Source organism: Chlorocebus sabaeus, chromosome 13 (assembly GCF_047675955.1).
Source record: "Chlorocebus sabaeus isolate Y175 chromosome 13, mChlSab1.0.hap1, whole genome shotgun sequence".
Lineage (NCBI taxonomy): Eukaryota > Metazoa > Chordata > Mammalia > Primates > Cercopithecidae > Chlorocebus > Chlorocebus sabaeus.
The window spans coordinates 31,876,614-31,894,116 of record NC_132916.1 but is presented as its reverse complement, the minus strand read 5'-3'; the positions used below and the strand labels follow the sequence as shown (position 1 = coordinate 31,894,116).

Genomic DNA, 17,503 nt, shown 5'->3' with positions numbered 1-17,503 from the left:
TTTTTTTTTTTTTTTTTTGAGACAAGGTCTCGCTCTGTCACCCAAGCTGGAGTGCAGTGGCGCAGCTGGCTCACTGCAATCTCTGCCTCCCAGTTTCAAGGGATTCTCCTGCCTCAGCCTCCCAAGTAGCTGGGATTACAGGTGTGCACCACCATGCCCAGCTAATTTTTGTATTTTTAGTAGAGACCAGGATTTCACCATGTTGGCCAGGCCTGGTCTTGAACTCCCAGCCTCAAGTGATCCACCCACCTTGGGCTCCCAAAGTGCTGGGATTACAGGTGTGAACCACTGTGCCCAGCCCCAGCAGGAGGTCTTTTGAGTCACCCAAGGTCACTCCAAAGCCAGGTAAGGTCACAGGGGACCCTGGAGCTCCAGACCTCACTCCTGTAACCCTATGTCTCAGCTCTGGTATTTGCTGAAAAGAGGGCCAACAGATTCACTTTTTGGCAAGTGGAAAATTACCATGGACACATATACCTATCTTCAGAAGTTTCCCACAAAGGCAACTAGGCTGGAAGAAATGCCTGCTTTTCTCCGTGTGTGGGTCTTGCCTGTAAAAGGTGAGCCATTCACATGTCTTCACATCCAAAACAAACAGTAGCACTGGACTGGAAGAAAATAAACCAACCAAGAGCCTTGGGGTCCCAGGGCAGAGGCTCTGAACAGGATTTTCCACCAGGAAAGTTAGTTTCTGGGGAAGGCTCATCCCAACATTCACCGAGACATGAGGCTCTGCCTTTTTATCCCTGCAGGCTTCTCTCATTTGCTGCTGTTGGTTTGAAATACAGCTTCCTGAGGCCACTCAGTCACTCCCGGGAGCAGCCACTTAGAAGTCTGCCAACTGCACGGTAAAGCCCCAGAGGTCAGGGGCTTGTCTGTTTTGCTCGTGTCTCTACACCCAACTCCTAGCTCAGAGTCTGGCCCGCTGTGGGCGTGCGACACACTTTGATCACGTGAGTGGGTCAGGCGGCTCTCTTCTGCCATGCCCCAAAACAGCACCTTTTCTTCCTGCCAATAAATGAGGCCGTCAGAAATGTGAATGGGTAAAATTTGGCTAAGGTGAGGTGGTGACAGAAGACTTGTAAACATCTTTACAACTGTTGAGATTATTCTTAGAACAATGAACAAATAACTCCAGAGAGGTGATAGAATGTAGGACTTGAAGGGACCCCAGAGATAATACAGTACCATTTCCTCATTTTATAATGAAGAAATGGAGCCACAAAGCGACCTGGAAGCTTGCTTGGAGTGTTTGTAACATGAATTTAGCAAGAGCAAGAGGAGGTCAAATGCCCATTGGGAGGACTAAGTGGAAGCTTGTGCTTTGAACCCTGCTATCCAAATCCTGGTGTTAATGGCAACAATAATCAGCAGCAGCCAAAAACAAGGTTTGAAAGTTTCACTGTGCACGACAGGAAATGCCTGAGTTCCCCCAATCACATTAAATCACCAGATCTGTGTGTACTTAATATGTATATTAAATAACCAAAGTGAAAATGCAAAACACCACAAATATGTAATGGGGGTGGAATTACAAGGCCATGGAAACCTTTTCATTTGGCACGGTCAGATTTGGAAATGTGGATATTTATTTCTGAATAAAGAGTTCACATTTGACTGTCTCTCTCTCTCTCTCTCTCTCTCTCTCTCTCTCTTTCAAATAAGTGACAATGGAGAGAAGGGATACAAAAACAAAAGCACCAAGATCCACCATCAAATGTGAGGCCACAAAAAACTGAGGAGCTGCAGAGATGACAAGTGGATCCAAAGACACCGGGGTCACTTCTTCTGGGGACAGTTCTTTTGCATTTAGCAAGCACAGCCTGGAAGTTGCTGTGGAGGGAGGGAAGCCATCCCCACCTCTGGGCCTGGAACCAAGAGTGACTGAATCTTGTAGTTAGAGGGGGCCTCCAAATTCTTTCTTTAAAAGGGAGAAGGGAGAGTGTTTAACATTTTCCTCCAGTAACTGGGAAACACCACCATTTTGAATTGCTTACTTAAGAATGCTGCAACTGCTTTTTTTAATAAGGTAGTTTTTTTCTTTAATGCATCCACTATTTTAAAAAAGGAATATTTCTCCAGTAAGTTTCTTTATATTTAAATCACCTTTGGACAAAGACCAAACATGGACAGCATCAGCCTACTTAAAGAAAATTTCCAGGCTTTCACAAGAGACTCAGGAAAACGGGATTTATAATAAAAGCCATTCTGGAACCTTAACTACAGCATTTGCCATCCCAAACACTATAATAATCATTATTATTCTCTGGTATCTATTATTGTCTGGTAAATAATATGTGTTTTCCCCCAAAGTTCTAAAGGGTGCAGCTGCACCACACTCTATTTTTCGCAGCCCTAGTCCTGCTGCTCTGAAAAGCTTGCTCACATGAAGCTTATTTTAAGAGAATGGTAAAGTAGACAATTTGTGCTGCTTCCTTCCCTCTCACCACATACTTGCCGTGTCTGGGACACCTACAAAGGCCAGATGGTGGCAGTACAAGTCCCTCTCTGCTGATAACATTTGAGGAGGGGGTAGTATTGAAGGCATCCTCATTTGTCCTTCTGGCTCTGGCTGGTTCAGGGCAGCCCCCTTGTTGGTGACACAGGAAAAGACTCTTGAATCGATGAAAACGAAGAACCAAGCTGGGCTTCACTTTTCTGATATGTATTGGTATGCAAGGTATGAAATCTAACAGAGTGGGGAGGAAACAAGCTTGGGATTTTTAGAAAGTGATCATGGCAGGAAGTTCCAGAATCTGGAGCTGGTTCGATTTTGCCCTTGTCAAGCAGAAGATCTTACAAAAAAAACTGTCCTCCATGTCTAAATGTCTTCATCTGTGCAAAGGGGAAATTTCTACAGTAAGTGAAACAGAGACCCAAGTTACAGTCCAAATGCCTCTGACTGGCTGTGTGACCTCGGACCTGTTCCTCAGCCACCCTCCCTCAGAGCCCTGATTCCTTCTCCATGTTCCTCAGCCACCCTCCTTCAGAGCCTCCATTCCTCCTCCATGTTCCTCAGCCACGCTCCTTTAGAGCCTCGATTTCTCCTCCATGTTCCTTAGTCACCCTCCCCCAGAGCCTCGATTCCTCTACTATGTTCCTCAGCCACCCTCCCCCAGAGCCTTGATTCTTCTATGTCCAGAGCCTTGATTCTTCTATGTTCCTCAGCCACCCTCCCTCAGAGCCTTGATTCTTCTACTATGTTCCTCAGCCATCCTCCCTCAGAGCCCTGATTCCTTCTCCATGTTCTTCAGCCACCCTCCCTCAGAGCCTTGATTCCTCCTCCATGTTCCTCAGCCACCCTCCCCCAGAGCCTCAATTCCTCCTCCATGTTCCTCAGCCACCCTCCCCCAGAGCCTTTATTCTTCTACTGTGTTCCTCAGCCACCCTCCCTCAGAGCCCTGATTCCTCCTCCATGTTCCTCAACCACCCTCCCTCAGAGCCTCAATTCCTCCTTCATGTTCCTCAGCCACCCTACCCAGAGCCTCGATTCTTCTTCCTCTGTGCAGTGGGGGCCTGGGTGAGCTTTAGTATTAAGTGTTCCATTTCTCACATGCTGAGATTGTGGAATCTTTCAACAAAAGCCAGTATCAAATATGTAGAATTATAAACTTGAACAACTGGATTTTAATCTATTACCAGTATATAAGGAAGCCCATGAACTTCGGACCCTGAACTCCAAAATTTCAGAAAGAGTCTCCTTCTCTCAGCACACACACACACACACACACACACACACACACACACACCCCTATGGCAGAGGTTTGTGGAATACCCCTTAAAGCAGGGGATTCTGGGGAAGTGGCCATACTTGTGCCTCACACTTGGGTTTTCCTCTGAATTGGGCATTTGTCTGAAGGCAGGATAATCCACCCCTGCTACATGGAGCATCAGACACACACAATTGTACAAATAAGCCCATTTCTTATGCCATATATGTATCATACATGTACTATGGATGTACCATACATACACGCTGGCACCACAAGGCATGGTCTCCATCGGGCATGTATGACCAGCTATCTTCAGAATTCCAGGCCTGCTTGCCCCTTTTGGCCAGAGGAATGAAATATTTCTCTTCATGGAATTGTAACTGCACACCAAATGCATTGAGAGACTCTCTGTCCACCTGGTGAGTCACTTTTCTGTTTCATCAGGGAAGCATGGCCAAGAATGTGATCTAGATACTCATCTTCCTTTATAACACAAAATTTTCCAGAGAATTATAGAGAGCAAAACTGTGCCTAAATACATTCTCTCAATGTTGATACTGTCAAAATATGGCCACTCTCACCTTTACTTCTTTGACCTTTATAGCCTAAGACTTACACTTGCAGCATTTCATAAAACTTCCAGGCAACCATTCCCAAAAGTAAATGTGTGTCCAAAGAAAAATGTCTGTCTTATTCTACATCCCAACATTTCCAAACTAGCTCTTTTGTGGTGGCAGATTCCACCTCTATCAGGAAGCCTGCCCCTATTAATCTAACCCATTTTCTAAACTTGCATTATTTCCTTCCTCAAATACTTTTGTAATTAGCATAATCAAAATCCAGTAGGTCTGTCCTGTCTTCCTCATTTAGAAGGCAAGCTCCCCGTGTCTGTCATATTTATCCCCAGGAGTCTAAAACCCTGTGGCATCAATTCTGTGATGTGCAAGAAATGCCTGCTGCCAGCCAGCTTGCCTTTGTCCAATTACCCAGGACCTAGCAGAGATCCACTCACTCGGGCACGTCTGCCCATCACTTATCACAGTTAAATACAGCCATTAGTGCTGGCTGCGGCAACGCTGTTTATCTGGGACAATAACGAGTCCCTGAGGACTGGATTGCTCTCAGGTAGCCGCAGCTATTCTGGTACACTCACAAGGGTAGAGCCCTGCAGTCAATGAACAGAGCCGCCTGCACCAGCTGATAAACTCTGAGCGCAATGCCAGATAGTGGTCCCCACACCAAACCCATCCCAGGAAGGAAGGTTTTTGCCAAAACATGATTCCTTCTCTCCTCCATCAACCATTGCTTCATGAAGAGTTTTTAAATGGCTTTTGCAGGATACAAATTGTTTTCATTTTTGAAGAGGATGGCATCTCTTTTCTTATAGTTCATTAGCTGATGAAGATACAGGCATAAGGCGGGAGATACTGCAGGTTTGGTTCTAAACCACTGCAATAAAGTGAGTATCGCAATAAAGCAAATCACATGTATTTTTTGGGGTTTCCCAGTGCATATAAAAGTTATGTTATACTGTACGGTAGTCTATTAAATGTGCAGTAGCATTATGTCTAAAAAACAATGTACATTTCTTAATTTAAAATACTTTATTTGTAAAAAAAAAAAAAAAAAAATGCTACCAATCATCTAAAGCCTTCAGCGAACCATAACCTTTGTGGTGTTGGAGAGTCTTGCCTTGATACTGATGGTTGCTGACTAATCACGGTGGTGATTGCCAAAGGCTAGGGTGGCTGTGGCAATTACTTAAAATAAGACAACATTAAAGTTTGCCACATTGGTTGATTCTTCCTTTCACAAAGGATTTCTCTGTGTCATGCTATGCTCTTTGATAACATTTTACCCACAATAGAACTCTTTCAAAACTGTAGTCAATCCCTGCTGCTGTTTTATCAACTAAGTTTATGGAATATTCTAAATCCTTTGTTGTAATTTAACATTGTTCACAGCATCTTTACCAGGAGCAGATTCTATCTCTAGAAACCAATTTCTTTGTTCATTCATAAGAAGCAACTCCTCATCTGTTCAAGTTTGATCATGAGATTGCAGCAATTCAGCCACATATTTAGGTTCCCCTTGTAATTCTCTTGCTATTTCCATCATATCTGCAGTTACTTCCTCCACTGAAATCTTGAACCTTCAAAGTCACCCATGAGTGTTGGAATCAACTCCTTCCCAACTCCTGTTAATGTTGATATTTTGACCTCCTCTTTACGAATCACAAATGTTCTTAATGGCATCTAGAATAGTGAATCCTTTCCAGAAGATTTTCAATGTACTTTGCCCAAATCTGTTAGAGGCATCACTATCAATGGCAGCTAGGGCCTTATGAAGTATATCTCTTAAATGGTAACACTTGGAAGTCAAAATTCCTCCTTGATCCATGGGCTGCAGAATGAATGTTGTGTTAGCAGGCATAAAAACAATTAATTTCTTTGTACTGCTCCATCAGAGCTCTTGGATGACCAAGTATATTGTCAATAAGCAGTAATGTTTTGAAAGGATTATTTTTTCCTGAGCAGTGGGTCTCAACAGTGGGTTTAAAATATTCAGTAAACCATGGTATCAACAGATGTGCTGTCACCCAGGCTTCGTTGTTCCACTGAGAGAGCTCAAGCAGAATAGATTCAGCATAATTCTTAAAGGCCCTAGGATTTTCAGAACGGTAAGTGAACATTGGCTTCCACTTAAGATCACCGGCAGCATTAGCCCCTACCAAGAGAGTCAGCCTGTCCTTTGAAGCTTCAAAGTCAGGCATTGACTCCTCTCTATCTACGAAAGTCCTAGTTGGCATCTTCTTTCAATATAAAGCTGTTTTATCTATATTGAAAATCTGTTGTCTAGTGTAGTCACCTTCATCAATGATCTTAGCTAGATCTTCTGAGTAGTTTGCTACAGCTTCTACGTCAGCACTTGTTGCTTCTCCTTGCATTTTGATGTTATGGAGACAGCTTCTTTCTTTAAAGTTCATGAACCAACTTCTGCTAGCTTCAAAATCTTTTTCTGCAGCTTCTCCCCTCTCTCAGCCTTCACTGATGAAGACAGTTAGGGCCTTGCTCTGGATTAAGTTTTGGATTAAGGAAATATTGTGGTCAGTTTGATCTTTCATCCAGACCACTCAAATTTTCTCTATATCAGCAATAAGGCTGTTTTGCTTTCTTATCATTTGTGTGTTCACTGGAGTAGCACTTTTATTTATTATTTAGAGACAATATCTCACACACTCAGGCTGGAGTGCAGTGGCATGATCACCGCTCACTGCAGCCTCAACTTCCCGGGCTCAGGTGTTCCTCCCACCTCAGCCTCCTGAGCAATTGGGACTACAGGTGTGCACCATCACACCCAGCTAATTTTTCATATTTTTTGTAGAGATAGGGTTTTGCCATGTTTCCCAGGCTGATCTTGAACTCCTGGGCTCAAGCGATGCATTAGCCTCAGCCTCCCAAAGTGCTGGGATTATTACAGGTTTGAGCCATTGTGCCTAGCCATGGAGTACCAATTTCAGTTTCCTTCAAGGACTTTTTCCTTGCATTCACAACTTGATTGGCACAAGAAGCCTAGCTTTTGGCCTGTCTTGGCTTTCAATATGCCTTCCTCGCTAAGTTTAATCATTTCTCGCTTTTGATTCAAAATGAGAGACATGTGTCTCCTCCTTTCACTTAAACATTTAGAGGCCATTATAGGGTTATTAACTGGACTAGTTTCAATCTTGTATCTCAGGAAATAGGGAGGCCCAAGGAGAAGGAGAAAGATGGGGGAACAGCCAGTTGGTGGAGCAGTCAGAACATACCCAATGTTTATTGACTAAGTTCACCTCTTACATGGGTACAGTTCATGGTGTCTCAAAACAATGACAATAGTAACATCAAAGATAACTGGTCACAAATCACCATAGCAGATACGATGATGAAAATGTTTGAAACATTGTGAGAATTACCAAAATGTGACACCGAGACAAAGTGAGAACATGCTGTTGGAAAAATGGCATTCATAGACTTGACAGGGTTGCCACAAACCTTCCATCTGTACAAAGGCAATATTTGTGAAGCACAATAAAGTGAAGCATGAGAAAGTGAGATATGCCTGCAACTGAAAAACATTCCTTCTCCTTTCGAGTCTATAGCTCATAGTAAAGAGAGGGTATGGGAGCCAAGGGTGAGTTTCATCTTAGCTCAGTGTTAGGCTCTGGTCTGAATTTCAGCTTCATCACCATGATGCTACTCACCCTATGGCTCTGTGAAGCTAAGGTTCCTGAGTACTAAAATTAAAATTAAAATTAACCAATTATAAGGCCTTGTTTTCTTTAATTTTTAAATAACTTTTTCCTTTAGCTATATCCCTTATTTTACTCGTTAATCAGTAAACATTACAACCATATAAGACTCCCTACTGGGATAACTCTATCTTTAAGTCTTTGTTTTACAAATGAAAATGCTGTTTTCCTTTGCAGGTTCTATGGATTAGGAGACAGCGGTCTGTTTCTTCTTATAAGCGGTCATTGCTATTTCTTGCTGACCTCTAAAAGTTTCTGAGGGGCAAAAAACCTAGAACCACGGAGCCCCCTCTCGTTCATTCACTTAAATGAGTCCTTATCTTCACCCTGGACAATGAATTCTCTTTAAGTTCTTTTGGAACCTGCAAGTTTAAGCAAACCAAATGACCTGGTCTCTGGCAGGCCCTCTTCCAAAACTATGGAGGGATTCATGACTAACAGTGTACTTTTCTTTTTTCTTTCTTTTTTTAACAAACACACTATAGCAGATGGCTCTGTTCACTTCCAAAAAAGAAAAATAGAATAAAGAAGAATTACATGATAGAGCTAATGTTCTGCAGAAAATTTTGAACAGGAGCCTAGGTCCTATGCCCTGGCTTTCAGAACTAAGTACTTCCTATTGTGGTTTACATCTTCAATGAAAGGAGTATTCTTTTTTCTTTTTTCTTTCTTTTTTTTTTTTTTTTTTGAGACAGGGTCTTGCTCTGTCACCCAGGTTGGAGTGCAGTGGTGTCATCATGGTTCACTGCAGCCTCAACCTCTTGGGCTCAAGCGATCTCAGCCTCCCAAGTAGCTGGGACCACAGGCATGCACCACCAAGTCTGGTTAAATTTTTCTAATTTTTTGTAGAAATGGGGTCTCCCTGTGTTGCCCAGACTGGTCTCAAATTCTTGGGCTCAAGTGATCCTCCCGCCTTGGCCTCTAGGCCTTGCAAAGTGCTGGGATTACAGGCATGAGTCATGGCTCCCTACTTTTTTTTTTGGTAGCGGGGGCAGGGCAGAGTCTTGCTCTGTCACCCAGGCTGGAGGGCAGCTGCATGATCATAGCTCACTGCAGCCTCAAACTTCTGGGCCTCAGCCTCCTGAGTAGCTGGTTCTACAGGCATGCACCACAATGCCCAGCTAATTTTAAAATTTTTTGTAGAGATGGGTCTCGAACTCCCGGGCTCATGATCCTCCTACCTCAGTCTTCCAAAGTCCTGAGATTACAGGCATGAGCCACTGTGCTCAGGCTAGGAGTCAAATTTTATTGCACACCTAATTTATGTCAAATACAGCACCAGGCATTTTTACATACTTATTTCACTTGGAAGCAAACAGCAATGCTACTGAAATATTTATTACTATCTCCATTTTACAGATGAAGAACTTCGCCAGGAAGGGTTGCTAGAAATAGGAAAAGGTGGATGTAGTCCAGCTTCTAGAACCCCAAAGTCCAGTCTCCCCCTCCCACTGGGAGTGTTGACCCCTAGTCTATGTTCCATCTCCCCACTTCTTTGCCCTGACAGTAGGGTGGAGGGGGGTAGTGTCACAATGTCAGAGCTGTGTGGTGCCTTAGAGACATACATGGCCTAACACCCTGCCTTTGCAAACAAGAACTCTGAAAAGTTATTTTGTGAGGGAAAAAAAGCACATTTTCATCAAGTCTCATCCAACACACGAACTAGCTGATGTCAGTTCATGGAACTAAGCAAGCTCCTGGCCCACAGCTCTGCTCCCCTCTCCCCACTGTGACTACAGAAGCAGGTGTCACTGTGTCCCTGTTAAAGTGGGAGATGCTAAGTCCTAGATGAATTCAGAGACTCAGACTCATTCAAGGGGTCAGTGGAAAGGCCAGGGTCCTTGTCCTGTTCTGATTTCGACCACACTGACTCTCAAGACTGCAGCCTTCCAAAAATTATGCCTGTGACAAAAAACCCAGATGTTTACTGTGTTAAGATTAAGTGTGTTAGTTCTCTACGTTATATGAACAGAGGCATGCTAGGTGAAAGAGAAAGAATACAGAGATAAAAGCAGCTTCATGTGGCAAGTAGCTTTGACCTGGGGGTCAACAGCAGATTTTAGGATTTAGTTGAGGTCTGGGAAAGCAGTCTTCTCCACACTTGATTCATTCTTTACGACCAGCCTATTAGCAGAGAGAGGGAGGGAGAAAGCTTCATCTTAGTAGAAATGCCATTGCAAAACGTAAGTGCTAGAATACTGATTCTCCCCCAACAGCAAAAATGATGGAGAGTGTGGTTAATAACTGCTTTTCTGCAACCCTTTAACCCCTCAACCCTAGATGTTGAGGCACAACCTATTTTCTCTCTGGAATTGGCTTCCTGATGTGAGGAAGCCATGCCGTGGGTGGCAAAAATATGACTCTGGTGCTTGGCACAAGGCATGTAACTGAAGCAGCTGCGGTCAGATCCCATGTCCCACCGAGAGGAAAGGCAGATGAGGACTCGGGTTCTAAACCTGGCTGTGCCACCCTGTGACCTTGGGCACTCACTCACTTTGTTGCAGTCTCAACTTGTAAAAGTGGAACCAGAGATTTTATGAGAATTTCTGGAATGGTTTCCCTAACCTCTGAGGTTGACAACGTGGAAGTGTTTCATTATTTTCCATTACACATCCAAGGGAAGAAGTTCTGGGCTGCAGGGGCTACCATGACAATTTTTGTAATAAGCATCTACTATGAGCCAGGTAGCTCCCGGACATTTCAACTTGTTATTTACATTGGAGCTGATAACCGCATGAAGTAGGGGTTATTATCTTCATTTTTTATACACAAGCCATGGACAGTGGTTTTGCATGGAAACTCTGGAACCAGGCTGCCAGTCATATCTCAGCAATCCTATTTACTGGCCACATGACTCTGGATGGCATACTTAACCTCTCCATGTCTCAGTCTCTTCATCTGCAAAATGGGCTTAATAATGCTAAGCCTCATGCATTGTTGGTATGTAGCATTTAAAACACTGCCTACATGTAGAAAGTGCTCAATAAATATTAGCTATTATAATTATTTAATGAGAAAATGGAGGCCCAGAGAGGTTATAAAACTTGTCCAAGTCCTCACAGCTGGTAAGTGACACAGCCAGTTTTCAAACCCAGGCAGGTCTGACTCCAGTCCCAAGCTCTTTCCTTAGGCAATGAAACCTTTCTAACAGGATGGCAACTGCCATTTTAGGGCATCTGTGATGAGCCACCCTTTATACATTTCCTTACCTCTTACAGCAATCTTATTACTCATGACATAGAGACTGAGGCTCAGAGAGGTGAAGTCCCTTTCTCCCTCACCTGGTAAGGGTCTCTGCTGGGATATGAACCCAAGCTGGCCCAACTCCAGAGCAGATGTTCTTTTCCACTAAATCACACTGCCACCTTCCTTCACCACCAGGAGCCCACTGGCACCACATGTGGAAGCTTCTGAAGGTTTACGGCCTGGAAAGTCAAAAAAGAGAAGAAGACATCTCCAAAAGGTTATCAAACTTTCTTAAAAGTAGCCGCAGGCCATGGGAGGATCTGATTCTGATTCTGAGAAAATCTCCAGAGGTGTCTAAGGAATACAGAGCAAGCCTCCTGAGCCTTTCTACTGCCCTTCGGTCCAAGGACAGACAGTCTAGGCATCGCTGTGCAATCTCCACATTCCGCATCCGTGAAGTCCGCTGTTCCACGAGCCAGGGCCTGCCTCTGTGCACGCATGAAACAGCAGCCCACATCTGCCCTTCCCTGCTGGCTTAAGGCTCAGAGCTGCTGGTTGGTCAGAAGGGTGGGGCCTCTGTTTCCATGGCCATCTGGAGCCCAGCCAGCATCCTCTTTCTTTAGACCCTGGAATGGTCTGTTGATTGTGAGATTTCCTTCCACCAGGCACTGTGACATTTCCTTAGGCCCACTCAGCACAAAGAAAGTTCTTCTCACTGTCCAGAGACAATGGCTTGCCAAACTTAACCCATAGATCTGGCAGCACATGTCCCTCACACTCCAGCGATGACGTTCTGCAATGTTTAGAATCAACTGCTGGCAATTAGCCTGCCATCAGAATGCAACCATCAGCTTTAGCAATGCCAGTCTTTCAGACTATGAACAGCTGCTCAAGTAATTTTCCTCAAACACAGATTTCATCTTGTCATTCTTGTGCTTGAGGCCACAGTGACGTTGCCCAATGTATTGAGTATAAATTCCCCAACCTCCTGTTCTACCACCTTCTCACTCTCCTCCAGCCTCATGCTACTCACTCTCTGTGGTCAAGTCCTTTGTTCCAGCCAAGTGAACCGGAAGGTCATCCCTAACACAGCTTGCTCTTTTCTGTGTCTGTGCCCTTTAACATGCTACTTCACCCCTCATTCCTCCACCCCTGATCGCCAGCCCACGTCCCTCTTCAGGTTCAGAATTCAGAATTCATCGACCTGAAGGCACTCCATCAAGGCAACTTCATTAGCTGTTCCTCTACGGAGACGCTTTCATTCACATGATCACTGAATACTTGTGTGCTCATTCCTCCCACCCCTGTGCAGGCACTTGGTTACAACAATGAGTGAACTGGACCCGTCCCTGCTCTTGCTGAAGTCTACTGTCTGCAGTGTCACATCAGTTTGCAGGTTCTGCATGTTGCTTGTAAAAGTGACCTTCGCTATCTTTTTTTTTTTTTGTCTCTCAGTAGGTTATTAGTTCTTCAAATCAAGTCAAAGACTCCTGCCACGCATCCTCCCCCACTTTTCTTTTCTCTCTTTCCCTCTCTCTCTCCTTTTAATAACACAGACCTGAGCAAAGTCAGCAATAGCTACTGTTAGTGCAAAATGGCTGTGTTTTACTCTCTAGGGAAATAAATGAAGACTATCTCTGAACTATGACTCAGCAAAAGGGGACTGCTTTCCTCTGTTTGGATATGATGAGGAGTTATTAAGTTTCACAGACTGTAATATATGAATTAAGTATAAATTTAGGATTTATAAAATCCAAAATAGGATTTTAAAAGTTATTATTGCTATGCATAGGCCACACACACACACCCAGAGCTAAGACAAAGGACAAGTTGATCACCTGACCAGACAAGCTGTCAAAATCAGGATTCGAACTCTAAACCAGTGGCCCTCATCTTCATTTGCAAGGTTATAATGTTTTTCCACCAAAAATTTTTCATAGTCTTTCAATCAATATTTAAGGTTCATGTTGCCTAAACCTTGGGGGATCGTGAAAATAGCCACTAAGTCCCATGTTTATGATGCCATCTTATTTAATGGGAGGACTGAAGAGACCTGCATGTATTTTCAAATCTTGGCAAATCTTAGAACTATTTTTTCAACATTTGGGTTTGGATAAAACCAAAACTTATTTTGCCAAGCACTTTGGCCTTAATTTTTAAACCCATGTGTATTTTAAAAGAAATTTGATCTATATGTTTCTGACTCATTTACACTTAACTCATGAGAATGCTGTTTGGTAAGAGCTATTAGATGTCCAAGCAAGTTTATGAGCCTTTTAAAGCCTTCTTTTCCCCGTTCTTACCAGAAAGTTGTATTTTGCCAGCCATAAAAGAGTGTGAGGCCCAGGGGCCTGTGATCACTTTGAAATTTATAACCTCCAAAGCTTAAATGGATTCTGTGTTTGGAAAAAGGGTTTCCCCCTCCTCTTTTTCATATTAAGTGCACAAACAGGCTACCTATGATAAAGACAGGATCCTATGTCTTAACTTCCAAGATGGCTGAAGGTAAATAGTAAAGAATTCGATCCAACCACCAATAAATTGTCCCTAAGACATTTCAGAGGAACAATATGACACTTTAAGTTCATGTGGACATGAGATCCAATGCTCTAATGGGAAGTTTTTTGTTTGTTTTTTGTTTTGAGATGGAGTCTCACTGTGTCGCCCAGGCTAGAGTGCAGTGGCACAAATTCGGCTCACTACAACCTCTGCCTCCCAGGTTCAAGCCGTTCTCATGCCTCAGCCTCCTGAGTAGCTGGGACTACAGCTACGCCCATCATGTCCAGCTAATTTTTTGTATTTTTAGTAAAGACAGCATTTCCCCATGTTGGCCAGGCTGGTCTTGAACTCCTGACCTAAGTTTGATCCACCCGCCTTGGCCTCTCAAAGTGCTGGGATTACAGGAGTGAACCACCACGCTCATGCATGGGACTCAATACAGTTCAAGTTAGAACACTTTAACTTTTGAGTGCTGGGGAATTTCTTTGTTTTAAATCACAGACAACCAATCTTGTTTATGACTTTGTAATACATTTTAAAAATAATAAAATAAGCTGATTCTACTAAAAATGACATTTGAATTAAAACCAGAAAAGCAAGAAGAATGTGAATGCATGCTGCAGCGACTTCATCTTGTATCTTCTATAATGATGCTCAGATACCACTCAATTATAGTATTCTAGTGGGAGAAAGCTTTTGGGTAAAGTACTTAAAAATTGCTTATAAAGGCCGAGCATGGTGGCTTATACCTGTAATCCCAGCACTTTGGGAGGCCTAGACGGGCGGATCATGAGGTCAGGAGATGGAGACCATCCTTGCCAACATGGTGAAAAACCACCTCTACTAAAAATACGAAAAAATTAGCTGGACGTGGTGGCGCATGCCTGTTGTCCCAGTTACTTGGGAGGCTGAGGCACGAGAATCACTTGAACCCAGGAGGCAGAGGTTGCAGTGAGCCGAGATCACGCCACTGCACTCCAGCCTGGCAACAGAGTGAAACTCCATCTCAAAAAAAAAAAAAAAAAAGCTTATAAATATTTAAAGTATAAGCATCTAACACATTATAATGACAAAGTTTTACATTTAACCACATGTGCTCCAAATATCTTGAAATTACTCTAAATATGGGTTTAAAATATCAAAAGGGCTTGTTGATGGGATACAGAGCTTTGCAGAGAAACTTAAACCTGATCATTCTTGCTTCCACAACACCCAATCTGCACAATTTTTAAAGTGTGCATGTGTAGATTTCTTTAGAAAAAGATCATGTTACAGTCTGAATTTCTAAAACAAGAGTTGAAGGATGAAATATAGGGTTTCCCCTTCTCTCACCAAATGCCGTTTAGCCACTTTGCTTCTAGATAATTTGTTATTGTAGGTTGGTTCAAATTTAAGACAGTAACATTTTAGAAACACTTGCAGAACTAAGCCAGCTGCAAGGAGGATATCATTACAAATTGAGACACATGTTGTATGGGAATACCATTCATTTTCAATACCAAAAACACGTCTGGGGAAATAAGGCATGCAAATGAGGGAAAGATCTACTTTTTAGTTGTATTTTTTTTTTTTGGGGGGGGGGGATGTTAGGTCAATGTTCCATATCAAATGAATCCATGAAACATTTCTCCCTTTTGTTCTTTAAATACTATCAGTCGCATTCTTACTTCCCTTTCTACCCAAAACAAAACACAGCTTACTAGATCAAAGACAGACAACAAACCAGAGGTTCAGAGGGGAAAATGATGAGACAACTAGTGCTGGTGCAGCCAAATATCTGGATGGGAGTGAGGCTGGGAACACTGGAAGCTTTGATTTGCCCCAGCCCTGACCCCTTGGCTACCTGGAAAGCCAGGTCTGCTCTGCCCCCATCTCTCTACTCAGGGCTGTACATCTGGGCAACATAGTACAACTGCACAAGCATTTTTTGCTTATGATCATAATTCAGTCCAAGGAGTGGCAGAGTTAGGTAACTTGACTGTTTTCCAATTTAAAACTATGTAGTACACTCGGGACTATTTTAAAGCATTAGAGAATAATTCCAAGTTTTTGTTATTGTCATTTGCTTTTGCTCCAGTCATTTTCACTAGAATCTTTTCGATGACCCTTGAAATAAGTTTCGCGCATGTGTGTGTACTTCCCCTCCTTGTTGATGGTCTCATGTTCCCAATCCTGACCCCACCCTATTTTTTTTTCTGTGCTGTGGAAATCCACAAATCTGGAGAAGAGCTCTCTGCAGTTAGTATTTAGAGCTGGTGTCTGAAATGGCATTTACCCCATTTCCTTGAGAATGAGACCCTATTAAACGATGCCAGTGCTAAACTGTTTATTTTCTAAAGCTAATTTATTTCTTTCTCTGAATGAATTTCGTTTATGCCCTTTGAGGCACTAAGAAAAAGTTACACATGCAGAATGCATTGACTTAACATCCATCCACATAGAAAGTGCTATATACTTAAAACGACTGAGGGATACAGAATAAGTTGTGCAGGACATGGTGAAAGAAAACAGCATGGCCACCCCCGTCCCTTTGGCACGGTATCTCAGACAGGAAAGTCTGGAAAAGGCGGGGCGTTTGGGTGGGGGTAAGTGTTCCACAACATGAGGTAAGTGTTCCACGGTGCAGTGTATTTTGGTTCTCAGACATCTCTGCCCCTCTGCAGCACTTGTCTGCATGAAGGTAGGTGTAAATGATTGAACATGGTGCACAGGCAACAGCTTAGGCCGGTGAGGGAGTGACTCATTGGAAACCAGTCAGGGAGCTGATTTCCAGTGCCCTCCTGGGCAACAGCTGGTTAATAGCTGGCCGAACGCATCTCTCTTTCCAAGTGCGGTCTCTCCAAGTAAAGTGGCAAACTGGGGAGCTAGGGAGCATGGGCAGCACTCCCAGACACTGCCACATCAATGCCCTGGTGTTCACCGACCTGTCCACCTCTCTGACTCTGGCCATTCTGCTTTCTTGGCCTCAGTGGCAGGGTAGAAGATCTTTCCACAGAAGAACAGTGTCTCCCTATAACATATAAATTTTGAAAGTCCAAGTGCTGGGGAAGTATATAGCTTATTTCTTTTCTTGCTTCTTTTCTTCTTTCATCACAGGCCCTTGTGGGAAATGGTAACTTGAAGAAAGGTCTATAACCCCTTGCATTGTGTCACTAAGGCAATCTTACTGAGGCAAGTGCTACATGATGTAGCTCCAACTTTGATTCTGCAATATGAGGTCCACAGCAGAAATTGCCAAACAATGTATTCTAAGTTTTAAGAGAAACTTTCCATTAATTCGGCTTCCTCAGAGAAACAAGAAAAATTTCAACTCAGATATTGCCCCATAATAAGGTAAGATAATCCTTCAGAGATATAGAGCGTATTTTTTCTGGAGCCAAAATCTATGGACCTCTTCTTCCATGAAAATGCCTCTGTGCATAGGCACATAAAACTTTCCATGAACTTTCAAGGAGAGTTGCTGAAGGCCATTCATGGACGAGTCCAGGGGGCCAGGAGACCAGCTTTAGGGAGCTGCCATATGGATCTGGAGATAGAGCCAGGACCATTGCTGCACTAGCACGATCCTGAGTGGGTGCCTCCTCAAAGTCTCTGCCCTAAGCACTTCCTTTGCTTCACTCTAGTCCCAGTCCTGCTGAAGATGGAAGGTTTATGGGTGTGTCTGAAAGTAATAAATATCCAGTCACAGATGACATCTCATATTCCATCATAATCTGATTGACATCGTATCTAAAAGTTGGATGCCTGCACATTAAAACTTTCCCTCCAAGTCCCTGGTTATAAGGGTTAACATGGTCCCAGCAGCATTGAATGGGAC

At 43.3% G+C, this 17,503-nt stretch overlaps 1 protein-coding gene across 3 annotated transcripts in view; it reads right to left on the bottom strand.

Moving 5' to 3' along the window:
* The window catches only part of SOBP (sine oculis binding protein homolog), a 171,951-nt gene that overhangs the window by 2,323 nt on the left and 152,125 nt on the right, over positions 1-17,503 (bottom strand). Inside the window, exon 7 of one of the 3 annotated variants that reach the window (XM_008007436.3) lies at positions 1,016-17,347. The exons of the other annotated variants lie outside the window; for them this stretch is intronic. The gene's annotated coding sequence lies outside the window, so the exon portion shown is untranslated. Of the gene's footprint in view, positions 1-1,015; positions 17,348-17,503 lie in introns of those variants that run through there. 3 annotated transcript variants of the gene reach the window in all.